This window comes from Monodon monoceros, unplaced genomic scaffold, assembly GCF_005190385.1.
Source record: "Monodon monoceros isolate NGI ecotype Baffin Bay Population unplaced genomic scaffold, NGI_Narwhal_1 Super_Scaffold_16, whole genome shotgun sequence".
Taxonomy (NCBI): domain Eukaryota; kingdom Metazoa; phylum Chordata; class Mammalia; order Artiodactyla; family Monodontidae; genus Monodon; species Monodon monoceros.
In genome coordinates, this window is record NW_021703772.1 from 54841086 (window position 1) to 54855794 (window position 14709).

The following is a 14709-nucleotide window of genomic DNA, read 5'->3' on the forward strand; positions in this document are numbered from 1 at the left end:
AAAGGACCACTCATGAATTGTTGTGGGTGGAAATGTACATAGATATTCACTGTGGTGCTAATTATAAAACAAAGTAGAAGCAATGGAAATATCCCCACAACAGGAACTGATTAACTTACAGGTAACTTACAAGATGCTATGTAGTCTTTAACAATGCAGATCTATATTACTGACATGAAATGTATTTGTGCTGTAAGTTAGACAGGAAAGGCAGACTACAAAAGAGCAAGAAAGTATAATTTCATTAAAAAATATTTATAGTCTAGGTAGTAGACACATCAAAGTGTTAATGGCAATTATCTATGTAGAAGGGAATTGGGACAGTCATATATACGCATTCTTTGAGCAATCTTACCTAAGGCTAAGTCCTGCCTTCCACAAATGTGCCACACAAAGCCTTCTTCACTTCAGAGGAGGATGGTCAGGGCTGATCTTAGTAACTCGAATTCACTCTGGCACCTTTCAAGTTTAGACATATTTCATAACATCTTTAATACTTCCTTAGGCATTATATGATTCCATATTTCATCTATTCGACTTTTCCAAGGAACCCAATATGCCAATGAAATACTAAAACCAAGCCTAAGCCTTAGGTTGCAAAATAAATCAAACTGCACCCATCTTTTATGGTGAGATTGCAAATTGTCCTCAGTGTCCATTCTCCCCTACTTCCTTTCAGGAATAGAACTTCCTCCACCACCCCACCTCCACAAATTTTAGCTTGGCACAGGATCAGCCAGCCAGTTTACAGTGCCCAGCCTCCCTTGCAGCTAGGTATGGCCACTCAGCTCTCTCTACTCAGTGGGATCTGAGCAGAAGGATGTGTGCAATTCAGCCTTTAAAAAAGGAAATTGCTTGCCCACTATACTCCTCTCTCCCCAGCTCTCAACCTTCCTACAGGTAGGATGCAAAAGTGGTCCTAATCAGCTAGCTTCTACTCTGTAGATGAAGTCAATACTACAAGTGACTGGAGAGCAACAAGGTAGTAGAGAGTTGTCTCTGAATGGCCTCTATATCTGTGGTTTTCAAACTTCAGTGTATATTACAATCACCTGCATGACTTGTTAAACCCAGAGTGTTGGGCCCATCTCCAATTTCTGACTTACACTTTGCATTTCTATCAAGTCCAAGGTGATATTAAGGCTGCCAATCTGGTGAGAGAGGCTGGGGGAGCACATCTTGCTAACTAATGAACTAGAACTGCTCTTTCATTAGGATGGCCACTAGCCACATGTGGTTACCGAGCCCTTGAAAGACGGCTAATGAGACTGAGGAACTGAATCTTTAATATTATTTAATATTAATTATCTTAAATACCAATGCTTGATTCAGTTAGTGGAAAACTTTTAACTGTGTTTAGAACATCTTGGGTATGTGAAACTACTTTTTCAACTGTATATTTTATGAACTCTCAGATCAAGTACTTCTGATGAAAATTTAGTGTCTGAGTTGATATGTGCTATAAGTATAAAATACATATAAGACTTTGAAGACTTACTAAAATGAAAATATAAAATATTTCATTAATAATTTTTATATTGATTATGTGCTGGAATAATATTTGATTATATTGAGCTAAGTAAAATATATTATTAAAATTAATTTCACTTTTTTCTTTTTTAATGTGGCTACCAGGAAATTTAATATTGTAACCTAAGTGGCTCACATTATATTTTTACTGAATGGCGATGATCTAAATTATTATGTGAATGAGGGAGAGAAAGTGAGAGAGAGACCTTCTATCTTGTATGAACAGTTAGTTTTGTTTGCAGTCTCTTTGTAATAGTTACTTAGCCTGAAGCCTGTTATCCTCCTATGAAAAATACACAATTTCCAAATTTCTGGTGGTAAATGTGCTATGCTACTGTTCCCTTTCTACTCATCCTAATCCTTTTTCTTGTTTTATTCAACCTCAATTGCACAGAATTGGGTTAATCACTATCTTTGATATGAACACATTCACATCCCTGGGCCACACATGCTGCCCTCATTCACTCATTCTTCATATCTAATATTGTAATATGCAACCATGAACAATAACTGTGACAATAACTTATCTACCCAAATAGCCCTCCCAGTCTCATCCTCCCGGTTCCCACTACTTGAGGTAACAACCATCCTGAATCCCGCACTCAATATTCTACTGCTTTCCTTTCCATATATTATCATCTCATCTACATGTATTCCTAAAAACTATGGTTATGATTTTAGTTGCTTTTAAATTTCGAGAAAAGAGCACTATATGTAATATTTTTAGAATTTTTTCATTTTATATTGTTAAAACATCTATGCTGCAACTCTTTCATTATACTTTACTTTGACTGGCATATCTCCCACTGGGTGAATATACTACAGTTTACTCATCCACTCTCTTGCCCACAGACATCGGGGGTTTCCCAGGTTTCTGATGTTGTGTTCAGTGCTACCATAAATATTTCTGTACATATGTGCAAGAATTTCTTTTACATATATACTTGGAAGCAAAATGTTGGAAATGTGGTAAACTTTATGAGATAATGCCAGAACCATTTTCTAAGGTAGCTGCACCAATTTATTAGCAGGGTATGAGATCCTCCAGATCCCCATCCACCCTAGCACTTGATATTAACACACCTTTCAATTTTTCCAATTGAATGGGTATAAAATGGTACCTCATTGTGGCTCTGAGTTGTATTTCCCCCCAAATCACGAACGATATTGAACATATTGGGTATATTTCTTGGCCATATGTACTTCTTTGTCTGTATCTATAAAATACCCATTCATATCCTTTGTCCATTTTTCTAGTGGGCTATTCATGCCTTTCTCCTTGATTGGTTGGACTTCTTTGTATATTCTACTAATCCTTTCATCTTTTGTGTGTCTAGTATAATGAACCCCATGTACCCATCACCCAATTTAAAAAATGATCAATTCATGATCAGTCTTGTTTCATCTATACCCCTATTTCCCCTCCGTTCCAACAAATTATATTGAAGCAAATAACAGGCATCGTATAATTTCAATAATGCTTGTTTAGATTTTAAAAACTCTTAATTTTAATATAGTCCAATTTGTCAATCTTTCTTTTATAGTAAATGTTTTTTTGTGTCTGAAGAAATCTCCTTTGAAGACTAAAAGTCTAAAAAAAATACAACCTTAGGAAATCCTTTCCTATGACCAAGTTTAAAGTCTTAATGTTTTGTGGGGTTTTTTCTGGCATTTAAGACTTTGATCCTTCTGGAGTTTATTTATTTATTTATTTTTTGGTATAGGGTATGAAGTAAGGATCTGTTTTCATCTTTTCTCCTAAGGATAACCATTTATTCTCTGCTCTATTTACTGAATAGCCCTTCCTTTTCCTACTGATCTGACATATACCAAAGTTCTAAACCTGTGTGTAGGCATGTGTTATGGTCTGAACTGTGTTCTCTCAAAATTCATATGTTGACGCACTAACCCCCAACATGACTGTAATTAGACATACAGCCTTTAAGGAGGTAAAATTAAATGAGGTCATAAGGGTGTGGCCCTAATCCAACAGGACTGGTGTCCTTATAAGAAGAATAAAAGACACCAGGGGAGTACATGCACAGAGAAAAAGCCATGTGAGGACACAGCATGAAGGCAGTCCATCTGCAAGTCAAGGACACAGTCCTCGCCAGAAACCAACCACGGCGTTACCTCGATCTTGAACTTCCAGCCTCCACATCTGTGAGAAAATAAATTTCTAATGTTTAAGCCACTCAGTCTGTGGTGTTCTGTATGGCAGCCCTAACAGACTAATACAGCATGTTTCTGGGCTTTTTATTTTATTCCACCGGTCAATTACCTGTCCTAGTGCCAGTACCACATTAAATTTCTATAACTTCAGGGCTTCCCTGGTGGTGCAGTAGTTGAGAGTCCGCCTGCCGATGCAGGGGACGGGGGTTCGTGCCCCGGTCTGGGGAGGATCCCACGTGCTGCGGAGCGGCTGGGCCCGTGGGCCATGGCCGCTGAGCCTGCGCGTCCGGAGCCTGTGCTCCGCGACGGGAGGGGCCACAGCAGTGGGGGGCCCGCGTACCGCAAAAAAAAAAAAAAAAATTTCTATAACTTCATAACAGGTCTTGATATATGGTAGGGCAAGTTCATTCTCCTTCCTCTAACCTTATACATATTTTTAAGGTCAAACTCAGAATTAACTTAATCTACAACAGAGTATCACTGATCCCTCTTCTCTTTAAACCTTTTGCATTTGACTGGCACCACCACGCTCAAGCCTCATTGAGTTTTAGATTGTTCCCCATACATGTTCTATGGGTAATGGTCTCATACCTAGTATAAGGATCAGTAAATGTGTTGGTCACACAGGAGATGCTCAATGAAACTGTTATTTTATGGTTCACAGTGAGAGCAGAAGTATTTCTACTGCGGCCACTAACAATGCCAGAGCTTCAGCTGGTAGGGAGCTGAGATTCCTGAATTCTCCCTACTTTTCACTGAAAAAGAATAGTGCAGAAGACCCAGCACTGGAGAAAGAGGATTAACTGTTTAACTATGAAAAACACTATAGAAGGGCTTCCCTGGTGGCGCAGTGGTTGGGAGTCCGCCTGCCGATGCAGGGGACACGGGTTCGTGCCCTGGTCCGGGAAGATCCCACATGCCGCGGAGCGGCTGGGCCCATAAGCCATGGCCACTGAGCCTGCGCGTCCGGAGCCTGCGCTCCGCAACGGGAGAGGCCACAACAGTGAGAGGCCCGCGTACCGCAAAAAAAACAAAAAAACGAAAAAAAAAACCACTATAGAAGTCAAATTTATCTTGAAAGAGGCTAGGAGCAGTCATTCCATCATTTACTCAAGACATAATTCCCTACTACACGCCAGACACCTGGCTAGATGCTAGGGAGACCAAGACAAATGAAAGGAAGTTCATAATCCAAAGGACCTGAAGTTTAGAGGGGGAGAGACACGCCTAAAGAAATAACAGCAATTGTAAAATATGCACTAGACTCGATGTAGCACAAACAAGGGAGTAGTCAACTGGGAAAATCATAAGACTGATTGGTGTTCCTGTTCTACTGCCAGCTCCTACAAACGGCATTCTTTTATAAATAACTTCTCTTCTAAATGCTTACGCTCTCAAAGGGTAAAAGAGATCCTTAGAGAACAGAGGAAAGTTGCACACCATACTAGTTCTTCTCCATTTGCCACCCACTTCTAGAACCATTATCCAACCTTCTCTTGCCCTTCTCTGTGCTCCAGGAAGCTGACCTCTATAGACTGCATCACCCAAGATCCCTTACCTCTAGCTTCCAGATGGATGTGGCTAACAGAAGACACCAGCAGGAGATCAGAGAAGAGAGGAGAGGAGAGGAGAGTCAAGGTACTTACACTCATCCCCATCTCCCTGCCTGTTTCTGTCCTGGCTATAGCTGTTTTCTACACTTACAGCTCCATGGCCAGAGCTTTCACTCACTAGGTCCCAGGAACAATGCTTCCTTCCTTCCTTGTTCCTTCTGACCTAGAGACAGTCACGGTTTCCACAGGTGCTAGCTCCAGGGTACTTGGGGGTTCTCTGGATCCTGTGTTCACCTCTTTCAATCATTCCTTCACTAAATGCTCCTCAGTTAAACCTTTAGAATATGCCATCCTTTACCCGCCAGTTCTCTGACTGAAACCGGCAACTACAAAATCCAATCTCTAGAAAATACCTGAGCAAAGCTTAAGTTTTCCAAGGGCCTGAAATCTGGACAACACTTGTCACTGTCCAACACTGACTGAAGGACTACCTTGGACAGCACATTTTATCAAGTGTTAAATGTGCCAGTTTCAACTAGAGTAAAATCTGCATCTCTTTTGCACCTGGTTTGAGATCTGAAAAAGGGGGGCTCTTAAGAGCATTTCTGGGTATTTCAGGAGACTTTTTTTTAATAGGACGAATTAAGCACCTGACTGAGGGTTCCGAGAGTAGAGAATGGTCAGCTCACTGGTATCCCCAGCTAGGCTTTTCCCAGGACCATGCAATGCCTTTCCACCTGAGCCTGCATTCTGCTTATTTGAGCAGCTAAAACACTGCTTCCTGTCATAATAACCATCCTGGAATACTGTAGATGTTTTGTTTAAAAAAAAAAAACAACAGACTTTAACTACACTAGTTTCAAATCTATAATGGTTTTGATTCATGAAAGTAACGAGTAAAAGTGTGTCCTATGATTTTGAGTGGCGTCATTCTGATTCCAGAAAAATCATTCATGATTTATTCAGGCTACAATGGAGAGTACTGGAAAGAAAACAATATTAGTTCCTTAAAGCAGAGTTGATCAAATACATCATATACACAAGTCTGTTTCAGTGAAAAAAATATTTTTATTGTATACTTCTCAGAAGTCTCCACTATTCTTTTTTTAATTAAAAAACAATTTTTGGGGGGCTGCATTGGGTCTTCATTGCTGCACGCAGGCTTTCTCAAGTTGCGGCAAGCGGGGGCTACTCTTTGTCGCTGCGTGCGGGCTTCTCATTGTGGTGGCTTCCCTTGTTGCAGAGCACGGGCTCTAGGTGCGCGGGCTTCAGTAGTTGTGGCACACAGGCCCAGTAGTTGTGGCTCGTGGGCTCTAGAGTGCAGGCTCAGTAGTTGTGGCACACGGGCTTAGTTGCTCCACGGCATGTGGGATCTTCCTGGACCAGGGCTCGAATCCCTGCCCCCTGCATTGGCAGGCAGATTCTTAACCACTGGCGCCACCAGGGAAGTCCCTCCACTATTCTTTTTGTCTCCCCAGATATTCATTTATTGACCACAGATTTTCTTCCTAAGCATAACTTTTCAGTCTTCATTCTCAATGCCTTTCTGCTCACTCTGGGCTATAGTGTTTTCTTATGCATGAACCATTTGCTCGTATTTATTATTTGATTTCTACCACTGACTTCAATGCAGCCTTCTCCTTCCGGCCTCTCTTCTTCCTGTTCTCTTGATTCCCTTTTTTCTTTCCTTCATTCTCTCCCTTCCCTGAGTTCATCATCAGATCATGGCATAAACCTCACCTGCCCTCAACGTTAGTAGAGTGTCCTAAAACAGACAAATGTACTTCTGCTGCTACTCTAAGGACAGAGTTCCTCCCTTCAGATGTGGCATTCCCACTGGGACTTGGGGCATTCAATTAGAAGCAAGTGAGGTTACCCAGGCAACCGCTCCAAATTGTCCTAGGATGCCTGGCAAGCATGTTTTATGCAGCCTGATATGAAGGTCACACTAGCCAACCCTGTGACAGTTAAAGGCTCAGTCTCTGTGCAGTCAGCCAAGGGCTCAGGGAGCATCCATCAAGATAATCTCAATAACATTTGCATAATCGTAAAACTGTCAGACTCCCAAAGCCATAAGGACCCACGCAAACAGACTATTTCGAAGAGCCAAAGATATTAGCTTAGAGAAGGAACACAATAGGTGAGTGTGCTAAAATCATGAAAAAGAACACTTTAAAAACCAACCAGATGGAATCCAATCACTCAGCTGGTGAAAACACTTTACTCAGTTTCTCAAATGATTCAGGAAGAGTTCTACCCCGAGGCAAGGCAATAAATGGAAGGGCCTGGAAAAAGTCACTCTGTACCCTTTTACTTTTCATAATTCCCTTAAATCAGAAGTGTTTAAAACATTATTCTCAAATAGCAAGACTCAACATTGAAAAACATGCTCATACCCACCAAATTAATGTTATATTTGACTAAATTTCAATCAAAATTCCAATTTAGTAGGGAAAATACCTACAATGCAGAGAAGAAATCCATGTCCCTCATACATGAAGTGCTCGCACAAAACAGTAGCCAAGACAGGAATATTCCTATAGAAAAATGGGAAACGCGAACTAGCCAATTGACCACAAAATTCAAATGGCCAATACAATACAGAGAAATGCTCAGTCTGAAAAACAAAGATGCAATTTAAAACAATGAGAAACCACCTTTCACGTAACAGATGAATAAGGAATCAGAATAAACTTTTGGGAAAGCACTCTAGTAACAAGTCTCCTAAGCCTTCAACATAGGCTCTGCTTTGATCTAATAAATTCTATATTTAAGAGTTTATCTTAAGTATATAATCAGGCAAGTGCCCAATCATGTGTACAAAGATGTTGATCGCAGTATTGCTTATTATAGCAAAAATAAGGACACAACCAGCACAGGCTTCACAGCCATTCTAAGTGATGATGTAAATATAGTCACCAATATGGAACAGTAGTTCAAATACTTTCTCTGGTTGCAGCAAGGAGTAAGGAAAGGGAGAGGTTTATAAAGTAGCATGTGTCCATTTTTTTAGAAAATAAGTAAATGATATATAGGAAAATAAATCCTAGGGAAGAAAATATGGGTATTTAACACCAAATATTATCTGGGTATTTAACACCAAATCTGGAGAGTGGGATTATGAGTGATTTTTATTTCCTGGGGAGGTTCTATCTTAATTTTTTTTTCTGGCATGAAAAATACTACCTCCCATAACATTTAGTTTGAAGTGTTAAAAGGAAATTGTAACTACCTTTCATGCATACCAAGACTGTTTTATTTTTTTCAGCAAATTTGCTTTAGGTCAGCATTATTAAACCTCTTCGTAATATGTGAGTCTCTACGAATTAGAACATAGAAGGTCCTTAAACATCTATGGATTTTAGGTAGATGGATGGACAAGAGACTAAAATGACATCACCAGCATCAATTCCTAGAAGCCAAGATGGTACCTGGGAAAGCTGCAGCCTAGGGTTGCTCCCTGACATAACCACAGAATCAGAACTTCGTGGGGTTAGAAGGGAACATGCTACAAACCATCACTGGTTACAGGCTCCATAAGGGTGATTTCCTTAGCAAATGTCTTCCTTCCTTCCCCTCCAATCCCAATGCACACCATAAAAAAACAGAAAAAAGCCAACATTGTAACAGAGAACGTGGGATCTGCAAGTGCGATCTAACAGAGGATTTTTCAACCAGGGTCCCGTGGAGGTTTACTCTAGTGGGGACAGTTTAAATGCTGTGCCTATGAGGGGTCACTTGACAGTATAGATCTGGGCTCAGGAAAGCAAAACCATTCATTTTCACCTGTTCTGCCAAGTAAAATTATCTCAAGTTTGCTACTTCATGCATCATCAATTGTGAGACCAGCTCCCTTCCACCCCCCAAAACATGGCTGGCTGACTGAATCAATCATCCTATGAGTATCACTCACTAATCAAAGCCACACCTTTGCAAACTCAACCCACGTCTCTGTAAGAATACACTGTACTTGACTGATAGACAGTATTAACTTTTATCCTTAAACTGAAGTTCAGCTAATGTCATTACGGGGCTATTTAGAAGTTTATTACTTGGAAAAGGAGAGTGAAAATTTTATAACACACACACACACACACACACACACCCAACAAACAGGTTTAGGACTAAACAATCTTAGAATTTACATTTCCAAGAAAGCACACTCATAGCTTCAGCTACCCTTGCAGGGTAGATGCAGGGTGCATCCTTCAGTTTCACTCAATAATGACAGACTCATTTATTAACAGGCTATGTATTCAGTTTACAATGCATTCCTTCAAATAGTACTGTGTGCTTATTAGGTATTCCCTAGTGATGCTTCTACCCCACACTAAAATAGCTGACAATACTCCATGCCCACCCAAATTGAACCAATGCCCCTCAAATCCTTTATTTTTATTTTTATTCAGGTTTATATTTCTTCTTTCTTTTCTTAGGCATTTGCTAAGTGGCAATCTCTCAGCTGTGCATAATCGGGACTTCCAGAGGCTTGTTTTGTGGTGGTTAGAATTTACAGTCAATGTGAATAGTCGAGTTGAAATAGCCAAGCCCCAGAATGGAGGGGAGACAAAGAGGTTCTTTACCACAGGGATTCCTTGCGCTGCCTCCGTGGGCTGAAGAGTCAATTACCGCTGATCTAAACCCATAAGGGAGCCAGCATTCTGGGGCAGAACCTGGCTTAATGGATACAGTCCAGTTATCCCACAAGAGCAATTTTTTTTTTCAGATGCTTTCACTGCTCAGCCACACACTAGCAACTTCCTGTAACTGCATTTTCCCATGGAGTGTCTCAGCAGCATGCAAAAATCCAAAATCAACAGGAAAATCCCACCTCGGGAGATAATCCTAATGTCAGCAAAAGAAGCAGAGCCACAAGTGACAGTAAGGCTATGTATACAACTCAACTGATGATGCTTCTACAACATCACATTTTACCTCTAAAAATACATGTTTTAATTTCTTCATTTTTCTCTATAAAATAGAACAAGAATATGAAATATATTTTATAAACAAAGGTATCAAATTCCAGTTAGAAGTTTGCTCATTTTTCAACTTAAATACTTCCCATTAATCCAAGATAGTCAATTAGCACAACAGAACTTCGTTTCTTGGCCAAGTCTTGGCCAAGCCTGTTCATCCGAGCTTTCGGTTATGTGTACACCCAGATTTCATCGGCACACGGCAGTCATTCTGTTGGAGCTGCGTGGGAGCAGTGTCCCCATGATCAGCTCGTAGACCATATCACGTGGCTTCATCCTGCCAATATCTCTGTCCCCTTTCCTAGGCACTCAAAATCTGAAAACTTTCAGAATTAACTATATTCCCACATTTCTGAAATCTTCATAATACTAGTTAGGAGACTGTCCTGCATTTGCGCCTTGAAATAGCATTGCTCAGATGGCACTAGGGTGATGGTGGAGGTAGTTATTTAAATCCATCCATCCTGCTAGGATTTACTGTCCACAGTTCGGCATATTGAAGATGACATGTCATAAGGTCACTAATTGCTCCTGACATGTGAGGTTTACCACTGGAACCTCTGAATATGAAATGGGTCTTGGATTTAATAGTGCATAATTAGTTCCTGTTCCACTCCAAACGGAGAATCTTGCGGAAAGGGGTCCGATGGGATGGCTTTCAGCAGCAACATGTGCTCATTATCGATAACTACTCACTAAGAACCAGCCATTCAGATGCTGACATAAAACTCAGCTTTCCCTCCCCCCACTACTAGTGTAATAAGCAATACAAGACTCATTATCTGTGGCTCCCTATTGATACTCATCTAAATGTCACCCTTGGACCCTAAGGCACTATCTGTAGAACCCAATTGTTAATGGAACTAACACCCATGGGCTTTATAGTAGGACTGAAACACCACAAGTTTAGAAATTCACCTTGGAGTTTGAAACTTGGCTTTGCCACTTACCATTTTTGATTTTGGGTAAATTGTTCAACTTCTGTGCTTCAATTTCCTATTCTGTAATATGGAGATTAAAAACACCTGCTCCAAAACACTGTGAGGATTCAATGTGACTATGGATTCAGGCCACGTATTCCTTGCAAGAAGACCACTGAAATGATGCTGTGCTCTTTTCAGTACACCACATCAGGAGGCACAGGATGTTGGATCACCCCATCACTGACGGTGTTAACCTTGATCACCTGGACAACTATGTGTCTGCCAGTCTTCACCATTTCCTTCTTTGTAATTAATGAGTATTTTGTGGAAAATACTATGAGACTATGCCAATGTCTGTTCTTCATCAAACCTCCACCCATCCATTGACAATTCCTGCCTTCATCAATCATCACTGTGATGTTTTTTGCCAAATGATGATTTTCCTGTTTTCTACCCATCTACATATATTGGTTGGCATTCTCCTGTAAGTAAGAGCTTACCCTCCCCCATTCCCATTCATTTACTGATCAATATAGATTCATTAAATCTTATTTCAGTTCATGGTTTATAATATATTACCACATTATTTATTTTAATGCTCCAATTTTTCCAGATTTGATCCGTGACAGCCCCTTGCACTTGCCTTTTTGGAAAGCAGATTTAGTGAATACAATTTCACATACCCAGAGGTATGTTCAGTGCCAAAAAAACTCTGCTTTTTCAATTTGATTTGGGAGGTGTAATACAACACAGAAATCATTCATGAATGTTAGCTTTTTTTTTCTTTTCCAATATCTACTAGCTGACATTCATCTTTAATTATCGGGCTTCCCTGATGGCGCAGTGGTTGAGAGTCCGCCTGCCAATGCAGGGGACACGGCTTCGTGCCCTGGTCTGGGAGGATCCCACATGCCGCGGAGCGGCTGGGCCCGTGAGCCATGGCCACTGAGCCTGTGCATCCGGAGCCTGTGCTCCGCAACGGGAGAGGCCACAACAGTGAGAAGCCCACGTACCGCAAAAAAAAAAAAAAAAAATATATATATATAAGCAGACCTCTTAGAATCCACTGTCAGGTAACTTTCAAAATGGAGTACCTATATTATCCTCTATAAAAAGACAGAAGACCTAAAAAAGAATCTTAGACACCAAGCATCTTCTTCAAACATCTTCCTTTGTTCAGGACACTCCTTAGGTGATCTCATACAGGCTAGAAGTCACACTGGCATCTCAACTGACATGAGATAATGGGTGTAACTCACCAGACGTAGTACAGAAGCTCAGTCGGTGGCAGGTGTTACCTTTCATCTTTTTACCTGCCTCAGCACTAAATATCCATTCCTCCTCTGGTACCATCCACCCCTATTACTCATCTTGTCATAGCCCCCATCTTTAGAGCAATAAACCTCAACGTCACCTTCAAATCTTCTCTCTCCCTCACTCAGTTGATAAACACTGCTAGTGCTAGAATCTAGCTTCTAGTTTAGACTCCTGCCCTTAACATTCTCTCCTTCCCTCACTTCCACACCAGATTCCTCTTCCTAAATAATATGAACGTGCCCCTCCTCAACAGAGAGGATCCAGCCAAATAAAGATGGATCCCCAAGCTTGGCACTCAGGGCACTTCACACTCTGGCACCAAACCACATCTACATAGCATTCCATACTGCAACCCCACTGAACTCCAGGCCTGCAATTATTTGATTACCTATTTGTCTACTTAAATCCACTACAACGCTTCAAAATATAAGGCGGTATTCTGCCACTTCTTGTATCTCCACTGCCCAGCTCTGTGCTCAGTAAATGTTGGCTGTGTTAATAAATAAAAAGTCACCTGAGAAGACACAGTTGTCCACCTGTTAGAAGCACTACACACAAAAGAGCCAATTTTCCTAGAATTTTATTATTGATTCACACTTGAGGTAGTAACAAATTTGTTTTGGATAGTAGAGTAATGAGGTTATTTGGAATACTTCAGCAGAACAGGTAAAAATCTCTTTAAAATAGGCATTATTTCCATAGCAAATAAGAAGCCCACTGAATAAATATTTAATTACCATTCTCCATCCCAGAAGTGTCAAGTTTGGTGGGGTTTTTTGTTTTTTAAGTTAATTATGTTTTTAAACTGGTGCTTTGCATCAAAGTTTTCTTTGATGGTCAACTTTATGTGTCAAGTTGGCTACAGGCTACAGTTTCCAGTTATTCAATTTAATCTAGGTGTTGCTCTGAAGGTATTTTGTAGATGTAATTGAAGTCCATAATCAGCTGAGGTTAAGTATGGGAGATATCCTAAATAATCTGGGTGGTCCTGCTTCAATCACTTGAAAGGCCTGAAGAGTGGAGCTGGGGCTTCCCTGAAGAAGAAATTCTGCCTGTGAACAGCAGCCTTCCTGTGCCCCATGCCCAAGAATTCCAGCCTGCCCTTCCTGACCTCCTGCCTTACAGATGTCGCACTTGTCTAGCTGGCCCCTTCAATCACGTGAGAAGGCTGATTCCTGCAATAAATCTCTTCTCTCCTACTGGTTCTGTTTCTCTGGTAGAACCCTGACAGATACAATCTACTGCTAGAATAGAGGGCGACAGAGTGCAACAGCTGAACAGTTAACAAGATCTAAATAAGGCTTTCACAGTATTGCTTCATTATGGAGTGGGAAGTGTTCAAGTCCTAGAACATCAGATACCCCATATTCAAACCTAAGTGCAAATACACATAACATATGCCACGGCTTCTGTCCAACCGTATTCATTATACATTCATTTGACAAATATTTGTAATGAGAGGCACTGGGGAGTGAATGGTGAGCCAGACAGGCATGGTCCCTGCTCTCAGGGAGTTTACAGGCTAGTAGGAGAATCAGGCATCAAAAGAGTAATTATACAAATGCTCATTCAATTATAATTATAATGAGTGCTAGGAAATACAGGATACTGTTGGCACATTTAGTAGCGGAATCTAATCAGTTGGGGAGGGCTTTTGGAAATGTCACTGAGGAATGACACTGCAGCTAAGACTAGAAGGGTAGGTAGGCAGTAGCCAGGCAGAGCATAAGAGGAAGTGCATCCCAGGTCCAGGGAACTATCTGCCCAGGGAACTATCTGTACAAAGGCCTTGTGCAGGGAAGGACCTAGATGATTTCAAGCACCTGAAAGATGGCCAGTGAGTCTGAGCTGTCGTGAATTAGGGATAAGAGCATACAAGATCAAATGGCCTGAGGGCTTCCCTGGTGGCGCAGTAGTTGAAAGTCCGCCTGCCGATGAGTCCGCAGAACCTCATGAGGTCAAATAGGGAAGGAGTACAGGGAGGGAAGAAGACCTAAGACAGGGCCCTGGGAGCACAGACATTTTAAGTGGGTGGAAGAAAATCCTGAAGAGGAGCAGTTGAAAAGACCCACGTTCACAGAGTGCACATTCACTTATACAAGAAACTTTTCCAGGAGCCATTTTAGTTCAGCCTCCACATTCAAAAAGGTGTACACTGGGCTTCCCTGGTGGCGCAGTGGTTGAGAGTCCGCCTGCCGATGCAGGGGACACAGGTTCGTGCCCCGGTCCGGGAAG

The 14709-nt window shown here is 41.2% G+C and overlaps 1 protein-coding gene across 3 annotated transcripts in view; it reads right to left on the minus strand.

Moving 5' to 3' along the window:
• The window catches only part of OSBPL6 (oxysterol binding protein like 6), a 206845-nt gene that overhangs the window by 164792 nt on the left and 27344 nt on the right, over positions 1-14709 (minus strand). The window contains exon 1 of one of the 3 annotated variants that reach the window (XM_029225081.1): positions 356-461. The exons of the other annotated variants lie outside the window; for them this stretch is intronic. The gene's annotated coding sequence lies outside the window, so the exon portion shown is untranslated. Of the gene's footprint in view, positions 1-355; positions 462-14709 lie in introns of those variants that run through there. 3 annotated transcript variants of the gene reach the window in all.